We start from the raw sequence: 20575 nt of genomic DNA on the forward strand, positions 1-20575 counted from the left end.
TATTAAAATTTAGAACATGCTTCTTGTTAGCTTTTCTATTCGTCCTAAACTTTCCAAATCAGACTGTATAAAATACTTATGTGTCTGATATAATTGTGATACTTTTTGATTAAAAAGAATAAGAATTTATTCAATTTCTACTCCAACTATTTCAATGACAAATGGTGTGCTGAAAATCATTTCTGACACTAACCACCCAGAGCTAGTGTCACACTTCACAGATTGAAGGGCAGGGTCCTCACGAAGGCCATCCCCACTTTACATGCCAGCCACAATTTCAATGGGGTCCCCAAGCTATTCACATTTCTGACTGGGTATAAATTGGTGGTTTCCATAATCCCCTCAGGTTTGATAACTTACTGGAATGATTCATAGAAGTCAGGAAAGTGCTGTCCTTATGATTACAGTTTTATTACAAAGGGTAAAATAAGGAGGACCAGCCAAATGAAGAGATGCATAGGGCAAGGTCTGGGAGGGACTATAGATCTTCTGTACCCCTTCTTTGGAATCAAGGCATTTTAGTCTCCTGGCAATAAATATATTCATCAACCAGAGAGCTCTAATAAGCTTTTGCTTCCAGAGTTTTTATTGGAGTTCCATTACATAGGCATGGTTGATTGAATTAGTTGCCACATCTGTGAACTCAATCTCAGACTTCCTTGGTCTCTTCAGAAGTTAAGAGATCAAGCTTATATTATATGGCTCACAGACCCAACCTGACCATGTGATTAAGTCTTTTTGTTTGTTTGTTTGTTTAAGATTTTATTTATTTATTTATTTATTTATTTATTTATTTATTTATTTATGAGAGAGAGAGAGAGAGAGAGAGAGAGGCAGAGACATAGTCAGAGGGAGAAGCAGGCTCTGTGGGGAGTCCGATGCAGGACTCATCTCAGGACCCTGTGATCACACCCTGAGCTGAAGGTGTCCCTGATTAGTCTTTTCAACAAAACCAGGCTCCATGGGAGCCCTGGGTGGCTCAGTGGTTGGGCATCTGGCTTTGGCTCAGGTCATGATCCCAGGGTCCTGGGATGAGTCCTGCATCGGGCTCCCCGCAGAGAGCCTGCATCTCCCTCTGACTATGTCTCTGCCTTTCTCTGTGTATCTCTCATTAATAAATAAATAAAATCTAAAAAAAAAAAAAAAGAACAGCCCCCATCCTGAAGCTATCTAAGGGTGATCCCTGAATTGTTTCATTAACATAACAAAGATAGTAAAAGTCAGGAGACTCAAAGATTTAGTCTCCCTCCCAAGAACCATGTGAACAAAGGTTGGAAGGTTAGTCAAATTCTTTATCACATCAGCGTCATGGGTGAGTCTGGGTGGCTCAGTTGGTTAAGCATCCACCTTCTGCTCAAGTCTGATCCCTGGGTCCTGAGATAGAGCTCTACATTGGGTTCCCTGCTTAGCAGGGAGCCTGCTTCTCCCTCCCCCACTGCTGCTCTTTCAAATAAATAAAGATCCATAAAAAGAAAATTTTAAAAAAGTAAAAGAAAGAAACAGACTCACGTATACATATATACACCCAAATTTGCCAAAGAACATTAGTGTGTCCTAATCTCCTAATTATCATTATCTTTAATATCTGTTGCAACACTAAAGGACTAAAGGAGAGTATAAGTGAAACATTGTGGACTTTTTTTCTTGAATATATATAGAAAAATATTCAAGGAAAATATTTTGCTATTTAGACAATATAGGAACACTTCATTCCTGATGAAATATTTTTTAAAGAGTATATTTTAAAGTTTAGGTTTATATTCCACTCATGTTAATAATGAAGATTGGGGAAAAGTGAATAAATTACATAAACTAACATAATATAGGAGGAAGACTAAGTGAATGCATAATGTGATGGTCTTAATCAGAGGGTTTGGGGGAGCCAGATTTACATCATTTTGTTTCCCTCACTAGCCATGCTATCTTGAAGATTTAGATGCTCTCAATCTCTCTTTCATTTTCAATATGTAGAAATTATATGTAATTATTTTTTGTATAATTAAAAATACATTTCCCCATTTAAAAATATAATTCTTCTATCAGAAATGGCCAAGTGCATGGTATCAAAAAGGACTAAGGCCATTATAGCACAGGGTGCTGGCACCTAGAGTTGGCAATGGGGTTCCAGATTTCAGTGCCTCAGGGAAAAGTAGACTGAATATATCCCATAAGAGGTAGTGCACTGGAGATTATTTTCTCACATTCATAAATGAAAGCTATACAAAATCGATGTTCTTGTGTAAGGTTGCATGCAGGAACAACAGTTTCATGAATGGTGAAGAGAGAAGCAAAGAATCCTAAATGATTAGAAACTAACAAATAGGGGATATTAGCTTCAGTTCTGAAAATGTGAAGCCCTTGAAGAGATATAAAATATGCTTCTGTTTTGTGGACCCTTAGGAGCTGAGTTGAAGCAACTTAAAAAATGCCCAAGAGGAAAGGAGAAATGGGAGAGAGAAAGAAAAAGAAATCCATAGAAAAGAAACATAACCAACAAAAATGACAAAACACCTGATGAAACCCAACCCCATGATATGAATTGTTCCCCACTATAAACAAACAAACACATGAACACAGAAACAACAAAAGGAAAGAAAAAAAGTTTACTCATGAAAATACAGAGGTAATTAAAGAAATCTAGGAAGTAATTTAAATATACAGGTTTAAAATTCTTTTTTTTTTTTTTTTTAATATTTATTTATCTGAGAGAGAGAGCAGAGCTAGCGAGAACATGAGAGGAGAAGGGCAGAAGAAGAGGGAGAAGCAGGCTTTCTGCTCATGGACCCTGATGTGGAACTCAATCCCAGGACCTTGAAATCATGACCTGAGCCAAAGGCAGATGCTTAACCTACTGAGCCACCCAGGCACCTCAGATGCTTACAATTCTTGAATAAATATCCATAAAACCAGAGAAGGAAACACTGAAACAACAATAGACACTTATGAACCATTTAGATCCCTTACCATGAAAAAGGAAACTAAAATGGGAACCATAACACATTATAATGGGAACACATTATTCTTGAGACAGTTGAAGAAAAAAATTCTAATAAAGAACTCTGAAAATTACCTAGAATATAGCTTAAAAAGATAAAGAAATAAGCAAAGTGAAGTTCTGAGAAATAGAGCATAGATTTAGATGCTCTAGTAAAATCTAAGAGAGAGAGAAAAGAGCCAACAAGTTCCAAAACTGAAGGCTGATATTAATCCTTATTACTGAAGAAGTACCTTACATGCCATATATAACAAATAAACAACAACAAAATCACTTAAATTAGATTGGATCTTATGTAATTAAGATGACAAAAATCTGTACCTAGTTAAACTGCTAAACAAAACTATGGTGAAAAAGACACATTTTTGTACATTTAAAGACAAAAATCTATTATTTTCCCACAAATGACATTGAACTTTCTCTGAAGGGCATAATTTAACAAGAGATAATAATGAACTCAGAAGGAAAAACTGTGATGCAAGAAAATATGTTTAGCAAAGACATTAACAGCATATTGGAAAATAAAAATAAGTAATGTCTGCAAATGTAATTTTTTGGCACATTTAAATATAAAGAACCAATGCTCTAGAAAACAATCTATCTACCTATCAATTTGATTAAACATTTAATGAGATTAATCTGAAGTGTTACGCTCTCCACATTGTATTATTTTAATCACTTTATACAAAAGAAAATAATTTCACTTTGAAAGCAAACTGTTTTGAAACAGATTGAGGGATCATTACCTTTTAACTTTTGCATAGTAGTTTGATTTGCAAAACTGAATTTTTAGCCCATGAAATTTTTGTTGCTACAAGCTTTGTAATTGTTGCATTTAAAATTCTCTTCTGAATGCCAGATTACTAATCTAACTCTTAATTGCCAGAACCAATATTTAGTTGCCAAATTGCCTTTGTCAATTAAATGTTCAAAGTGATCATTTAATTCTTAGATTACTGTGTTGAACTTCAGCTTGATAATTACACTATTTGAACCTATTAAACTATATTTTTAGAAAGTTAACTAGTAGCTGTTTGATATATTCTGTGGCATGATATTCCTGCTTGCAAAAATTGAATTAAGATGACAAGTTTTCTTCTAATTCATGGCTTTTCACATTTAGAATAAAATAGAACTAAGATTTAAAAGTTGAAAATTTAGTTCCCAGAATTGTATACCTTTCAGTGCCATACAGTGAATAAGAGAAACTGATTATATAAATAATATAAATAATGTCTTTTTCCTCCTTGCCATAATTTGTTCCTTGTCACATTATTATTTTCAACATATTTACATAAAACATTGATTTATTAAGTTGAAAACAACAGAGATCAATGAATCACTTATGTTAATCTGTAACCTGAACATCCTCAAATCCGAGGTGTAAACAGGTCACGGAAAATATATACACTTGGCAAAGTCACCATTTTTGTTGTTGTTGAGGTATTTAAAGGACATAACCAGTCTGTTGAATTCAGTTGAATCAGAATGCTATGGATTTTTTTCAGCCTTAGTACTTAAATGCTATTTCAGTAAAAACTCAAGATCTAGACAAATTGATAATGTTTCCATGTTAATCAATCAAATGGATCCCTTCTCCATTACATAAATTGATTGCCAGACTGTCATAAAGCTCTGAATAGAAACCCTCCAATATTATCATCCCATTCCACAGAAGAATAGCTTAACATTGTTCAACTTACATTGCGCAGTGGCGTGACCTCTAAGACTGGGCATTTGCTGCAGTTCTGATGTGATGCATCCAGGCGTGAGGCAGTGATAACCTCATAGCTGTCAGCAGGGGAAGAGTGGAAGCCTTCTGCTTCCTAAGTGTTCTTGTTTTCATTTTATTCTACATGTCAGTCCTATTACTGCTTCTAATTAAGATGTGTGGCAATTTGAGAAGAGTCAACTGTATTCCTATGAGTTGTCTTGTGCGAAGGTTGCAGTGTAAATAAAAGCAGCAGCCGTTTATTATTTGCTCAAGTGTGACAATTCAAAGAATAAAACAGAGACGGTATTTGCCTTTGCTAAGACCACAGAACAGGTTTTGCTCTCATGACACATGTGACGTTAACATATTTTGTTTTCAAATTCCAGGAAGTCAGATATAGAATAAATCATATGTTGTAAGCCCCAAACAATTAAAGCTCAGTAGAAAATTCCTGGATTGCAGAATACCTTAATATTGTAGCACAAAAGACTTAAATAATACTGTTGTGTTGTGGAATAACATGGTTAAAGAATGCTCACAGGATACTAATTTGGAGTGGGCTGTGGAGAATGAATTGGGAAGTGGAGAGGCTGGTGCCAAGGAGGTAAAGCAAGAAACCGTAGGAATTTTCTCTGTGGAGAGATGCCCATGGTTATAATTTAGGCTGAGAAAAGAAGTTTAGTGATTAATCTATTGAAATCTTCACTTTGTGGATGAGAGGTTAGGGTCAGAGAGGTTGACTTGACCAAAGTTATTCAATCCAAATCTCCTAACACCACTTTGATCCAGTAGGTATTTTTATTATAACATGAGCTGCTTCTAAGATTGATTTCTGAGAATTAACAGAATTGCCACTCTAAGATTTCAGTGACTTGGGACTGGTGGTGAAAGAAAGACTTTTGTATTGAAGCAATTGTTTGCTTTCTTCCCAGCCCCCCAAAAAAAGAATAAGGAGGAAAGTATGGATTAGGAATTAAGCCACTTGGGTTGAATCTCAGATTTTGCCAAAATCTTATTGCTATTTGACAGAGGTTTACTAATATGGGAGAGCTTGGTTCTTGTCTCATGGAGTGGAAGAATGAATCTTGCAGATGACAGAGAGTGAGCAAAGTGATAGAAATTTATTAAGCAGAGATCCAGAGAAAGCTCTCAAAAGTGAGAGGGGTCCCCACAGGGTTGCCACTAAGGGCTTTTATGGTCTGTCTTTTATAGGGAACTGACCAGGGAACTTGGAAAATTTCTTGTCAATATCAGAGTGGATTTATAAATTTCATGTCTCTAGTTAGAGCAAACAAGATGGACTTGTAACAAGCAAGATGTTTCTTTGTAAACATCATAAGCACAAACAAGGTGTTCCCTTCTCTCTGGTTAATATCTCCTCCATAATATTTCTCTACATTTGGGGTTTTTGTGAGACTAGTAGCCATTAAAGGGGGAATAGTCCTTAACATTTTGGAGCTAGAGAGCCAGGTTTATTTTTCTGTTTTTACTTGGGATGGGTAGAAACCTGACTCTGGGGCCTTTCCCTGCCTACCCCTGCCTGCCCTTAACTCATTTCTACATCATTACCATGATTTACCATGAAGTTAACAAAACTTAGGCTTCAGAGTTATCATGTCCACATGCCATTTAAAGAGGGGCCTTGGCAATGTGTTCATGTCTGGTAATATTCATACAGCAAAATACTTAAACAAGTCAATACCAGAGTCTCTATTAATAATTCTGACCTCCACTCAGTCTACTTCTTATGCGGGTGGCACTGGAGTGACCACTGGCTTGATGATACACTTGAGTTTAATGGGATTAGATTTATATGGTTTGTAGCCCCGTTCTATATTGGCATTTTTTAGCTACCCATGTGAAGGAATGGCTTCCAAAAAATTCTTCTACACCCCCAAAGAAACAACAGTCTCCATAACATCAACAATAAGCAGGTTAGGAGTGCTGTCAACTCAGAGTTCTTAAAAAGAGTCACAGTGCAACAAATCTTGATATGCTGTAAAATATTACAGCTTATATTTCATGGCTTTAAAATTTTATGTCTCTGGTATAAAAGAAGCTTGATAGAAGATTCCCCAAATTTGACAGCAATCTTAAAAATTTACATGACACGGATTGTGAAGCTAAATCATCAATAATAAATAATACATTTCTACCAACCATGCTAGAGGAAAAACTGAATTATCTACCTGTTCTCTTAGTTGAAAATGATTTTACAAAATTGATGTACATTAGGAGGTAATCAAAGAGCATGTATCTTGAAATGCAATCTAGAAGTGTGTAAGGGAGTTAATTAATAAAAATATTTTGTAACTTTTCCAGATTTTGTGGCATTTATGCTATCAGCTTTTTAAATTTATAATTTTTATATCTTCTCTCCAAAACATATATATTCATTCTAAGATCCAATTTTGTCTTGTTTTCCTTAAAAAAGCATCTCCAAATTTATATGATTAAAGTCACACGAAACCTGGATGTCTCCCCATTAGTTGAATCTTTAGGGATCCAGATAAAAGAGAGTTAAAGTAAGGGAGAAAAGAGATACTGAAATTTCATCACCTCATTCCTTCCAGTAGTGTTCTTTGGTACAAGTGTACATGATTAAACATGTACAAGGTTATGGAAGAAAATAGTTTGACTTCTGTATATAATTTTTAAAAATCTTTATTTATATATACATAATTTTGCATAGACTTAATGCTATATATATATTTTTTGCTATCATTGTGTTTACCTGTTTCTATTTGGTTTTGCCAGTTTCTTATTATGGGAGTTTCATCATTTAGAGTTTGATCAGGGAAGCAGAATGGCTGTAAGTGATATGCAAAATGAGATCTATATAGTAGTTAGACCTGATGAGTTTGTGGAAGCTGCTGAAATCCACAGAGAGGGTGTTATCTGCATAGAGAAGCGTGTCTGTGAGGGAGGTCAGAAGGGCAAGCGGTGAGGAAGAAAAGCTGGAAATAAGCAAGGGAGAATAAGGAAAACTGGACGTTGTGAAGATCAACTAGAATCTAGGAGATCCGGCAGCCCGGGTGGCTCAGCGCTTTAGCACCACCTTCAGCCCAGGGCATGATCCTGGAGTCTCCGGATCGAGTCTCACATCAGGCTCCCTGCGTGGAGCCTGCTTCTCCCTCTGCCTGTGTCTCTGCCTCTCTCTCTCTCTCTCTCTCTGTGTGTCTCTCATGAATAAATAAAAAAAATCTTAAAAAAAAATCTAGGAGGTCAAACTGGAACTTACTTCCGCTCTTTACTGCCTTTAACTGTGACTATGTGTTTGACCTAGAAGAAAAAGCTAGTGACCTTTACCATGGAATTGCACAAGTGCCTGTACCAGGAGTAGAGAAACTCAAGAGGAGATTCCATGGAGTTGAAGTAGATGTGCATCCTGTAGCTCCCCCAGGCCTGCAAGGTGAGCCAGCAGATCAGCTATGCCTTGTGCAAGCTGTAATGTTATCTGGCCACCTATGGAGACTTTCAAAATGTAATGACCACTGCTTCCCTTTTGGCTTTCAAATCTTGGACAGATTTGTCTTGTGGCCATCCCTAATGTACTGGAAGGAGAATTCTGGGAAATGACTTTTATAGCTTTTGAAAATTGGTACATTACTACATTGACTAGAGATTTTTTGTGTGTATTTTCATGACTGCTGACCATTCAGATATGTTCCATAGGAATTAGCATCTTTTTTCTTTTCTTTTCCATTTTTTTTTTGCCACTAAGATTAGTACACCAATAAATATCCTTATGGACAGATAGGTTTACTCCTATTGGATAAAGTCCCATGAATGGGCTGACCTAAATAGTAAGCATACTTTAAATTTTAATAGATGTTAAAAGATTCTTTTCTAAAGAAGGCTCTTATAACTTAACATTCTACCTGCAGTTCTTTTTTAGTTTATTGATTTTCCCTGCCAACAAGAGAAATGATACCTTTTTAAATTTATAACAATCCAATTGATGAATGGGTTGTCTCTTTTGAACTTTGTATTTCACCCTTTACTAGATATTTTCAGTGTATTTTCATAACTGCTAGCCATTCAGATATATTCTTTTGTTAATTGTTAATATGTAATTTTGCTCATTTTTCCTTTTTTTGTCTTTCTGTCAATTTGTGATGTGCTGTTTTTGATTGTGCTAGGACTTATTATTGTGATGTTGTTTGTAGAGCTAATCTAAGGTCTATTATATGATTATTGCTCTCCAGAGATTTATGTTTGCTACTTTCAGGTATATGGTGATTATAGCAATGCAGAATCATGTCAATTCCACTTAAAGAATCATGATTCAGTTCTCAGGTGTAATCTGTCCAAGGGCCCAACTACTTTTGATTTACACTTATTCCTAGGTTACCGTGTTTTGGTCCTTCCCTTTGATTCTTAAAGCTTTTGAATCTAATTTTGATGCCTCTATCTTAAGAAGGTCTTCAAAAGGTACAATTCAGTCTCTTGTCCTCTGACATTTCTTTTGGAATCTACAAGGGATAAGGAGCTCCAAATTTCTGGGCTCTTCTTCCTAAGCCTCAGGGTAATGCTTCACTTTTTTTTTTTTTAAACACCTCCAGCCTTTTAAGGAGATTTAAGAAAATATGATAATGAACTTTTTCACTCTGACTTTGGCCAAATTACTCAATCCACCGTAATCAGAACCTAATACTTGAATCTGAAATTTTAATGACATTCATGCTTAGAATGGAAGCATTATTGGAAACCTTCGGGTTTCTGAGTGGGTCTTCAATAAATGGCATCCCTCTCCTCCTTTTGGGATTAACAACAAGTTGAGAAGTAAGACAAAGAGTTAAAAAACCATGGCCAAGATGACTCCCTTATTAATAGCAAGAGTCAAAGTTACAGAGACAGCTTCACATGGCAGTCACCTTGGCCTGTTAACTGAAACCCAGAATCAGGCAGATGTACCCAGCCCGTGATGGGCTAGGCTGTACAAGGGAGCCCTCATGTAGCAGTCCTGACCATCTGGCTGAGCAGAGACAACGTCAGCTTTCTACACGCAGGCCTGCTTTGTAGTCAAAAGTCTGTCACCCGCCGGGGTGAGCGAAGGAATATGATGGTGCCAAGGAAAAAAATCCCTCCTTGTGGACTCTGGAAACAGAAAAGGCATTCCTTTTAAAAAGGTAATTGCAGAAATTTCATGCCATTAATATGTGTATTTATATGTGGCTTAGTATAAAGAGCTTTGGGCTTTTGAAGGGTTGGATATTCTTACATTCTGAATCCACAAATACTCAGTACTTTAACTTTTAAAATTGTGTGACTTCGGAGAAATAACTTGCCTTCTTTGAAACAATGTTTCTTCATTGGTACAAAAGAGATCAGAATCTCTTGAGCTAATTTCTTCTAAAAGCTAAATGAGATGATGTGTTTATGTTTACTATATACATAGAAAGAAATACTCTTGACACTATTTTCTCTGTGTGTGTATGTGTGTGCTTGGTTTCAGTGCCTTCAGAATGCAGCCTCCAGAGCTCTTCTTATTTGGTTGTTTGTCTGCCCTCTGCCCTCCTGTCAGTGCTTGAGGGGCCCCCTTCATCTTTTTTTAGCAGAGCACACACAGTCATTTCCATGCAGCAGAGGCTCTCACACATTTATTGCCTAGCTTTTTATTTTTTCCCCATGCACAGATGAATGGCAGGTCTTATAGATCTTTTCTAACTTGCTATTATGTTTCTGGTGAAAAACACTTTTCCATTCGAAAACTTCTCCCAAACCCTGAAGGTCACTTCCTTCTATCAAAATATATTCTTTAGTTCTCTGACATGCTAGCTTATTAAATCACATCTCCACTCCAGGTGCTCACATGGAGGAATATCTGCCAGTTCCTATTTTCTCTAGTATATATCTCAGGCTCTACCAAGATAGAAGCAGAGAATGTCTGAATATATAATATGATATAATGTAATATAATATTGATATGAAAAATATAATTATGTGACATGATATAATATAGTATAAATGATTTTGTGCTACCTCTAGCTCCAGCAAAACCCCAAATTTCCCTTTTTATGCTTCTATAAATGTCATAGACAATTTTGAAATGTGATTAAGATTTCTACTGGGTTAAATGTGGCAGAGGTAGGTTTTTTCCACAGGAAATTATTTTGTATTATAATCTAAGACTTTAATAGAAAGCTTTTGTACATTAGATCTTTTTGCCTACACATTTTGGAGAAAAGAAATAGAAAATGCAAGTATACGTTCTTAAAAATCCTATTACTTAGAGTTAAAATATTTTCTTCTAAACTCCTAATGCTAAATTCAGTTCCATTATTTACCTTGGCTAAGGAGATATTTTGCACAGCTGGCTTATGAAAAAGATATGCAAAATATTCAATTTTTCCTTTAAGTCTGTTAAGTATCCTCCAAAGATCATCTTCTTTTTGGCAAGCTTCTGCTCTTCCAACCCATCCCGACTGTTACTAATTTTATACCCTGTTTCTTCAATTGCTGCCTGAGGCCTAAGCCCTTTATACTCCAAAGATGTTTCCTGTCTCATTCTGGGATCATGGCCATCTTTCCATTGCGTCTACCACTAGCATCTATATCCACTCAGATTTGAGAATGCTTTCCCTCTCCTAACTAGAAATGCTTTCCGCATCTAACTAGGATAGGTTAATTTCTCTTTGAGTGTCTCCCAGAATTCTCTAATTTTCTGTTAGCAAATGGAGCTCTGACCTTGGGTTTAGGAAACGTTCTCCATTTATAATTCTTCCAGAATGAACAAGCCTGCTGGAAGTCATTTAGATGAGGGTTGCCTAGGGTTTCCCCCTGCTGGCCAGCATGCATTTTTCTCTGCTGAATATACGAGCTTTCCTCTTAATTTTTATTCTCTGAACCATTTGTTCCTCTTAGAGGCTGCAGGGTGCCAGAATATCATGGTTTGCTACAGAGTAAATGTTGTTTGGACAAATGGATGTAAACTGTAGTTTAAAACAAAACAAGCACAAAACCTGTGCCTCCCGATAGGACTGACATCAGGGAACATCATTCGAAATTTTGTGTTTGTTTCTTGGCAGTGTGGGGATGAATTTTTCACTTTTATGTCAGTATTGCATAGACAAGATATAGACAAGATCTGCACTCATGTCTCTGGTATTTCACTTGATATATCATAGTTGGTCTGTCATTTGAGACTGCCCATATATCATAGAAGAATAAAAAAGTGATAGAGGAAACCCCAGTGCCAGTACCCTGCTTTGTTAAAAATTTATATATATATATATATGTGTGTGTGTGTGTGTGTGTGTGTATTTGGCAGATGCTTTACACGTTTAGAGTTACCTTTCCTTGGAATTGATGAATTCTATTCAGAAATGATCTCAATTTCCATGCATAGGCTTTCATGGCTTTTGGTGCTTCCTGATTCAAAGTTGATATTCTATGATCCGCCGTTTATTTTCTATATGTCTGTTCTTTACATTCCTCCAGTATTAATCCTCTGTGAAAGGATTAGAGCATGTTTGTTGTTAATACAAGACCTCCTATGAAAACTGTTGAAGCTTAAGGAAAATTATTTTATTAATCCATGAGTTTGACATTATGTTTAGAGGCAACAAATATGGGTGTCTCCAGAGCTCTAGATAACAATAAGCTTAAAATGGAAAACAATCATAGTTAACTCTTATCTCTTTATTGTAATATAAAGAATGTAAATCTACCAGTCTGCAAATTTCATTTTAGCCAGTAATCTTTTTTTTTTTTTTAAAGTCTGCTCACAGATCCCTGGGTGGCTCAGCGGTTTGGCGCCTGCCTTCAGCCCAGGGTGTGATCCTGGAGACCTGATATCGAGTCCCAGGTCGGTTCCCTGCATGGTTCCCTGCATGGAGCCTGCTTCTCCCTCTGCCTGTGTCTCTGCCTCTCTCTCTCTCTGTGTCTCTCATGAATAAATAAATAAAATCTTAAAAAAATAAAAAAATAAATTCTGCTCACAACTAGTAAGACACTAACTTGGTGTACCCTGTAGTATCTACTCAGAGATATTAATAAAATGACCACAATGTGCTGCAGAACAAGGTTTAGAGGTTGCTGTTCTTTAAGAAAAAGACTTGATGTGTATTTTTCTTTCTTTATTCCTTCTTGTCATTAATTTCATTTCATTTAATTTTAGAGCTTTAAAAGGAGGCTTTTAGTACATGTGCTGCCAAAGTGAGCAGAAGGAACTTTAAAGTTCATTTGCTCACCTTCCACTCTCTACGTTGAGTAGCCTGAAGCCCATATTTGTGACTTGGCTGGAATATCTAACCTGTTAGAGGCAGAGCTGATACTTGGGTATTTGACTGATAAAACAGTGCACTGTCCATAATATTGCAATATGTCCCTTTGGCTTGTTCTCCCTTTCATTTTTAGACATATGATCCGGCTCAGCTATGATGAAGGGGGAAAAAAAAACAAAAACAAATCAGTAAATGTCAAAGTTGAGAAATTATAGAGTTTTAGTTTTGAAAAAGTATAGACCATGAGGCATAGTCTATATAGATAGAGGCAAATGTAGAATTTTAAAATGTAGTCTTCTAATTGTTTATGTTATCTGAATCAAAATGAAAATTCTAGGTTAGACTTTTAGTCTATGATATAGTTTTGGAATATAGGTGAGGTTTGGTGGGGTGAGGTCCAGAGGTGACAGCCAAGAAAGAATTTTTGAGATATCTTTGGTGCAAAATGGTGGTTTTATTAAAACATGGGGACAGGACCCAAGGGCAGGAATAGCTGCTGCACTAGGGTTGTGAGGGGTGGCTGATTATATATGGGAGTTGGTAGTAAGGAAAAAGGGAGGTTTTCAAAAGAATTTTTGCATACTAAAGAGGACCTACAAGATATTGGAGGCCTTGCAATTGCCAAGTTAAGGTTGTTTCTTACCTCTGGTAAAGCATTAAGACAGTTGAGAGTTTCCTTCTGGAAGTTATTGAGAAGAATGCTTTTATTTCTTGTAAATCACTAAGACATTTGTAAACTTAGGAAGACTCATGTCTTGCTGGACTGTAATCTCTATATGTTAACCATTTGTTTTTCATTTCCCTTAGATTTAGGGCAGCCAGTCATGTCTCTCACATGCCAGTAGGGGTGGGGTGGGTTGTAGGGTGTCAGTTTGTGCTTTGTCCTTAGCTTGCTTTCTGCTCCCTAATCAGTCTAGATAGAAATTTCACATTGATTTAGGAGAAAAAGTTTTAATGGATTTCTTCCCAAAAAGTTCCTATGGAAAAAAATATATATATCTATGGAGCGATAGAGACACAGAGAAAGAGACAGTGAGACAGACAGACAGAGATAATTCCAAGTGAAACAAAGCTAATAGTTCTTTTTATTTTAGGACTTTTCAAAAAATTTGCCTTGAAAATGAACAAGAACTATGAATCTCCCAGTTTTTCTCAAAATTCATAAAACCAGCAACTTGGTTTTTTAAAAAAATCAAATATGTTATAATGCCTGTGGGATCTCTAGTGTGTTTTCAAGCAGTTGGGGAGACTCTTTCCATGGAGTTCCATGGCTTTAAATTCTGTCTGCGTGCTGGCGATATTCATATTTTTATCTCTGGCTTTGATTTCTCCCTTGAGGTCCAGAATCACATAGCTAAGTATATTCACACCCCTATTCAGATATTTAATAGCATTTCAAACATAACATAATCAGACTCTATGTCCACCCCACACAGTCATACACACAACCTTTTTTTTTTTCAAAGTTAATTCTTCCCAATAAATTACACCACCACCCACACAGTTTTCCAAAGACCAGATTTAAACTTGCTGTCATCTGGAATCATCACCTGTCGCAGGCTGCAATCTCTGGAGGCATAGGCTGAGATGACAACGTTTGATGTGCATATGTTTATTAGGGATCAATACTTGTGAAAGGAAGGGGGTGGAGGCAGGATTGAGCAGAGAGGAAGTAAACATTTGTAATGGTCACAACAGTGTGCTACAGCCAAGCTGGCAGGGAGCTCTGCAGTGAATACTGCCCATCAGAGTTGCACCAGGTTAGGAGAAAACAGCTGCTCCGTTGGATGCCTGCCTGCCTCATTCACATCAGTCACCATATCAGCTGTCCAGGGAAAGGCATAACCTACTTTCGAGAAGTTTCCTTACAAGCATGTGCTGATGTGGACTCTGCTGAATTCTTGAGGTGGACTCTGCAGATCTGCAGATTTCTCTCTCTGAGCAGCTTTCTCTGCCTTACAGAGTCTATTTATTTTGGTCTTACAGGATGTTCAGCTCTGTCTCTTAAACTCAGGGTAGTTACTCTGTGAGGCTCTGCCTGGGTTCCCTTTTCTTGACCCGTGACCTTGAATCTCTTTTAAGCTGTGACCTGGAGCAATTGTAGGGTTTACTTTGTCTGCTTTCCATCTTTCAGAGATCATTGACTTTTGTTTTCTGATATCTACTGTCTTGAAAATAGTGATTTCATATATTTTTCTGTTTTTGTTTGTTGGTTGGTTGTTTCAGGAAGGTGAATTGGTTCCTTGTTACTCCATCTTGGCCAGAAGTGGAAGTCCCTGGAGTTTATCTCTTAAACCCTTCTTTGTACAGTTTGTTTACTTTTGCAATAACTTACTTCCTTGCAAGCTCAAATTATGTCTTGCATCGCGCCTCCATCTAAAACAGTCTGTGGTAATTGCCCTCATTATCATTTGAAAGACTCTTCTTGTTCCTCCTTTCCTTTCTTCCCTTGGTGTTAAACCCTTCTCTCCTTTTAAGAGAGAAAACATCAGACAGACACACACACACACACAAACATGCAACTTATTTTCATTTTGGTATTGTTACAGATCTTTAAAAATTGGGAATAAGAACATATATTACTTCATCTCACCCTGTCCTCAGGAGCTTAGAGGAGCTGCATCCAGTGACCTTTCTGTGATGATGGATATGCTCTGTATCTGTACCAGTCAAGGCAGTAACCAAGAATACTTGTGGCTAGGTGGCTAAGGAGCATCTGAAATGTGCCTAGAGCAACTGATAGACTAGGTTTCCATTTTATTTAATTGTGATTAATTTTCATTTACATTTAGATAGCCACATGTGGCTAGTGGCTATCTCATTGGACATCACAGGGATACCATTTATTTTTTTGCTAGAGGTAAGTAGCAGTTTAGAATGTTGTGGATCACATCTCCCTTAGCTACCATTGTTTTTCTAAAGCAATCCATCTCATGACAGACTGAATTGCCACGGTATACATAGCATAGACTTACTTGTTATTTACATACAACTAATAGGTACTGACTATATGTGTGATAAAAATTTAATCTCTTTGAATTTTGATTTTCTGGACTAGCGGGGCTAATGGCACCTCCAAATAGGTTGCTGTAAGAGTTTGTGGAAGACAATGTGTAGTACATAGTCGTTGTTTAGTAAACATCAATTTTTTCCTTTTTCTTTTTCAATATATTTCCTTTTAGAAATAAGAATCTTTCTGAAGGCCAGAAAATATTAAGCCAATCACACTTTAGTGTTATTAGGTTTAATAAATACCTCTGGTCTGGTTTTATTTATGCACAAGACACCTGCTCTTAAGGAAGGAAGGAGGAAAGTGAACTAGACTATCCTAGAGGAAACCAGATGCACTGAAGACAAGGGTCATCAACTTGAAATGTCAGCAGAGCAGGACAGCAAGAGAAAACCCAAAGTAGTTCAGCCTTCAAGAGAGCTAGCATTTTTTTTCACTCCCAGGTTATACTAGGTCACCCTTGTGTTTCCTGAACGTCAACAAAATTTCTTTCAGTCTGTTGTTCCCTGAGAACGTTTCATTCCAAGCCATCTTTTACCTTCGATGCTTCAGTTCAGTATAATGGGGCTGGACTGATGAGCTGGTGTAGCGGCTTGCTGCCCAGAGCCCCAGAGACAACATCCAGATCAGCGACAATGACAACAACAACAAAACACATTTAGTTTGTCTTTTAAAAATCACACCACAGGCATGCGAGAGACTTCATGTCTTGATCTCTGTTGTTTTTCCCCTAGTCCACTCATCTGGAGTGGAGTGTGGCAGAGAGTGCTCAACTAACAAGGAGCTTCTCTTTACCTGGTGACTGCTCTGCGTGATTGTTTCTCTGCGAAGTGTGAAACTGTGAGCCGAGCTTTCCATTGCAAGTCATAAATGTCACAGGCAAACTTAGGACCGCATGTGTGCAGAGTGCTAAGATAATTGAGGAGGCATGATACCAGGTGTCGGAGAAGCAGGTGTCTCTGCCTTCTTTTGCTGGGTTCTCACCTGCACTGTGTGATGCTGGGAACATTATTTTACATCTCTGAGTTCTAGATTGCTCAGTTGCTAGAAGAAAAAGAAAAAGAAAAAGAAAAGAAGGGAGGAAGAAAGAGCTAAAATGAGGGTTATAGTGCTGTTCAGGGTTGTGTGGATAAATGAGATTGCAAGAAAAGAAAAAGAACAAAAGGGCAACCTCGATAGGTTATATAGTTCTTATTTTCTATAACTATGGCATTCATTTATTTACACTGCACTCCTAGAATCTTTTTTTTTTTTAAACTTTTATTTATTTATTTATTTATTTATTTATGATAGTCACAGAGAGAGAGAGAGAGGCAGAGACACAGGCAGAGGGAGAAGCAGGCTCCATGCACCGGGAGCCCGACGTGGGATTCGATCCCGGGTCTCCAGGATCGCGCCCTGGGCCAAAGGCAGGCGCCAAACCGCTGCGCCACCCAGGGATCCCTGCACTCCTAGAATCTTAAGATACGTTCGAGGTTTATACATGTCCGATTTAATTATTAAAAAAAACATATATATTTCAACATATAGCTAGATTCTGACTAAAAAGAATGCTTTTCCTGCCAACGCTGAATTATAAAGGCTGTATTGTATTAGAATCCTTAAAAAATAAGCCTTCACATAGCTGCTGAGCTAAATTTGCAACTTGAGCAAGCGCCCAGTAGAGCACATATGCAGCTGAATTTATTAAAATGTCAGGCAAAGCTCATGGGCACCTCCAGCCTATGCCCACCTTCCGCTCCTATGGCTACCCTATGTACCGCAGGCAATGTGCAGAAGTTCACGTCAAATTGCTGGGAGATGTAAAAATATAATGACTTTTATTTGTACTTGAAATCAGCTTTAATAGCAAAAAAAAAAAAAAGTCACTGAAATCTTCAATGTATTTTATGCAGTGAAATTTCATAAAATATTTCTGTTATCTCTGTGAAGCTATAATATCATCTTGAAACACTGCACTGTAAGCAAATAAACAGGGCTCTCTGTTTCTTTCAAAGATGAAATTCAGGGAAATAAATTGAGACCTGACAATGAAAATGTATTTTTAGCATAAAGTTACCATTTGATAGGTGAGGGAATGGAACACACCAATGAAGAAAATCTCATTAAAGTATATGCTAGTGACATTGCAGCAGGTATTTATATGAGCTCTCATTGAACAACTATTACTACGGTCTCATAAATATAGTTCAGAGAAGCACCTAAGCATGCATACATGGCAGTGATGGCAAATTGTCTTCTCCAGTATCTCTTCCCTCCTTTTTCCTAAGAGAGAGAATCTGGCTCTTTGCTGGCCACAGACCTCCATATAAAGACTACATTTTTTAACCTTCTTTGTACTAGATGGGGTCATGTAAGCAGAAATTTTACATGGCAAATTCTAGGAGCACCTCTGCCCTTTCTTGCCTTTTTTCTTCCATCTTATTGCCTGAAACATGAATGTGGCTGCTGGAGCTCTGACAGCAATTCTGCTCAACTGAGGAATGGTGCAGCAATATCTCTGCTGGGTTTGCGGAGCCACCTTACTAGCCTTGGGCTACCTATTAATGAATTATTTTGTACTGAAAAAGTAAGTTTCTGTCTTGTCTGAGGCACTATTAGTATGTTTTTTGGTCACAATCAGTTACACAAAATCCTAATTAATATAGACGTCAAGTCACTTGAGGACAGAAATTATGGAACATTTTCAGAGTTCTGGTGACATCCAACCGAAAGCTATAGATTGCTTCACTTGGCTTAATTGTTATTCCATATTCTGGGGGCTGAATATAAGGAGGACTGCTACTTTTAAAACAAGTAATATGCATAATATAATTAATATGACACAATATAACATGATATATATATACATGTTATATATAATGTACACAATAGGAGAAAAAATACTAAATTTCAAGATCAATTTTTAACAGACTACCAAAGTGGCATCTAGTGGCCTGTGTGCTGATAGAATACTTGTACTAATTGCTTGACTACAATTGCTTGACTACAGGTGGGGTAGCTCCTGTAATGTAAAAACCAAAATGTTTAAAAGAAGTCCTTGTAAAATAGAGCCGCATCTTGTGCAAGAATTGCATTCTTGGGGCACCTGAGTTGCTCAGTGGTTGAGCTCTGCCTTTGGCTCAGGTTGTGAGCTGGGGGTCCTTGGATCCAGTCCCATATCGGGCTCCCCACAGGGAACCTACTTCTCCGTCTGCCTGTGTCTCTGCCTTTCTGTGTCTCTCATGAATAAATAAAATCTTTTTTAAAAATTGCATTCTCAAGTTAGTATTTCTGGCAAAAAATCCCATGTAGTCAGTACTACCCTTAGAATTTTTATAAAGTTAGGATATATATTGTTTGGGGATACAGCTCTATTCAAATTTCTGGGCAGTCAAAATACTCCCTGTTTATGTTTATAATAAAATCCCTAATTGTAAGTGAACTAGTAGGGAGAAAACCCTGAACTTCTTCGCTTTTCTTCAGGGTTTACTTCAGATTTGTATATTAAATCTCTAAATCCCAGTACCCAATAAGATCTTTGTTTTGGTGAAGATTAAATAAAATAGAGGAAATTGCATTTCAACATATAGCTAGATTCAAAGTCAGCTTATGACGCACTAGGAGCCTAGGAAATCAGCTTCCTGTACTGTTTACATACCCTCCAGGTAGGGGGCAGGTACCAACATCTTTCAAAAGAGCATTGCTTATTTTCCATACACAATGCAATTTTATTAAGGGTATGTTTTATTTGTCTTGTGTTTTTTGTTGTTGTTTTCTTTTTCTTTTTCTTTTTCTTTTCTTTTCTTTTTTTTTTTTTTTAAGGGAGTAGGTAGGGGCAGAGGGAGAAGGAGAGAGAGAGAATCTTAAGCAGGCTCCATGCCCAGCATGGAGCCCACTGCAGGGCTCAATTTTACAACTCTGAGATATGACCTGAGCTGAAATCAGGAGTCAGGGCGCTTAACCTACAGAGCCACCCAAGTGCCCCAGGGTATGTTTTTTAATTATAAACTTTTCAAAATTATTTGTAATTATGTACATAATGAATTCCAGAATTTTACTTTTTTTTTATGTCCACGTTTATTTGCAAGATGTTGGTATGAATAATTCACCATATATGTGATTGATAGAGCATATTAGTTCATTGTTTTTTATTTTTATTGTTTTATTTTCTTTTTAATTGAAGAATAACATGTAGTTAACTAACTGTTTTAAAAATATATAATATGGTTTGCACTGGTTTTGTTTCTTAGTGCTATTTTCAACCTACTGAATGAACTCAATCTGTCGAGGCAGGAATGTAGCTGTATTCTGTGGATAAATCTCAGGGATAAAATAAAACTTTAAGTTTGGACTGACATGAAAAATAAATATGATATGACTCATTTGTTGCTTTAAAGCTTTGACAGAAGTGAACAATAAAGAATCTTTTAATTTAAAATTAATTTTTATTTGTAACAAAACATTATGGGGAAACAATTTAAAGAGTCACATAGTGCTGGGCACCTGGGTGGCTCCATCAATTAAGCATCCACCTTTGTTTCAGGCCATGATTGCAGGGTCCTGGGCTTGAGCCTGGCTCTCAGCAGGGAGTCTGCTTCTCCTCTGAGCCCCCCTTTCCTGGTTCGTGCTTTCTCTCTCTCAAATAA

General features: G+C 37.0%; 1 pseudogene; it reads left to right on the plus strand.

Moving 5' to 3' along the window:
• The first annotated feature begins 9678 nt into the window (after positions 1 to 9678).
• LOC121474795 overlaps positions 9679 to 20575 on the plus strand; it is a 106563-nt pseudogene continuing 95666 nt past the window's right edge.

Source organism: Vulpes lagopus, chromosome 13, assembly GCF_018345385.1.
Source record: "Vulpes lagopus strain Blue_001 chromosome 13, ASM1834538v1, whole genome shotgun sequence".
NCBI classification, from domain to species: Eukaryota; Metazoa; Chordata; class Mammalia; order Carnivora; family Canidae; genus Vulpes; species Vulpes lagopus.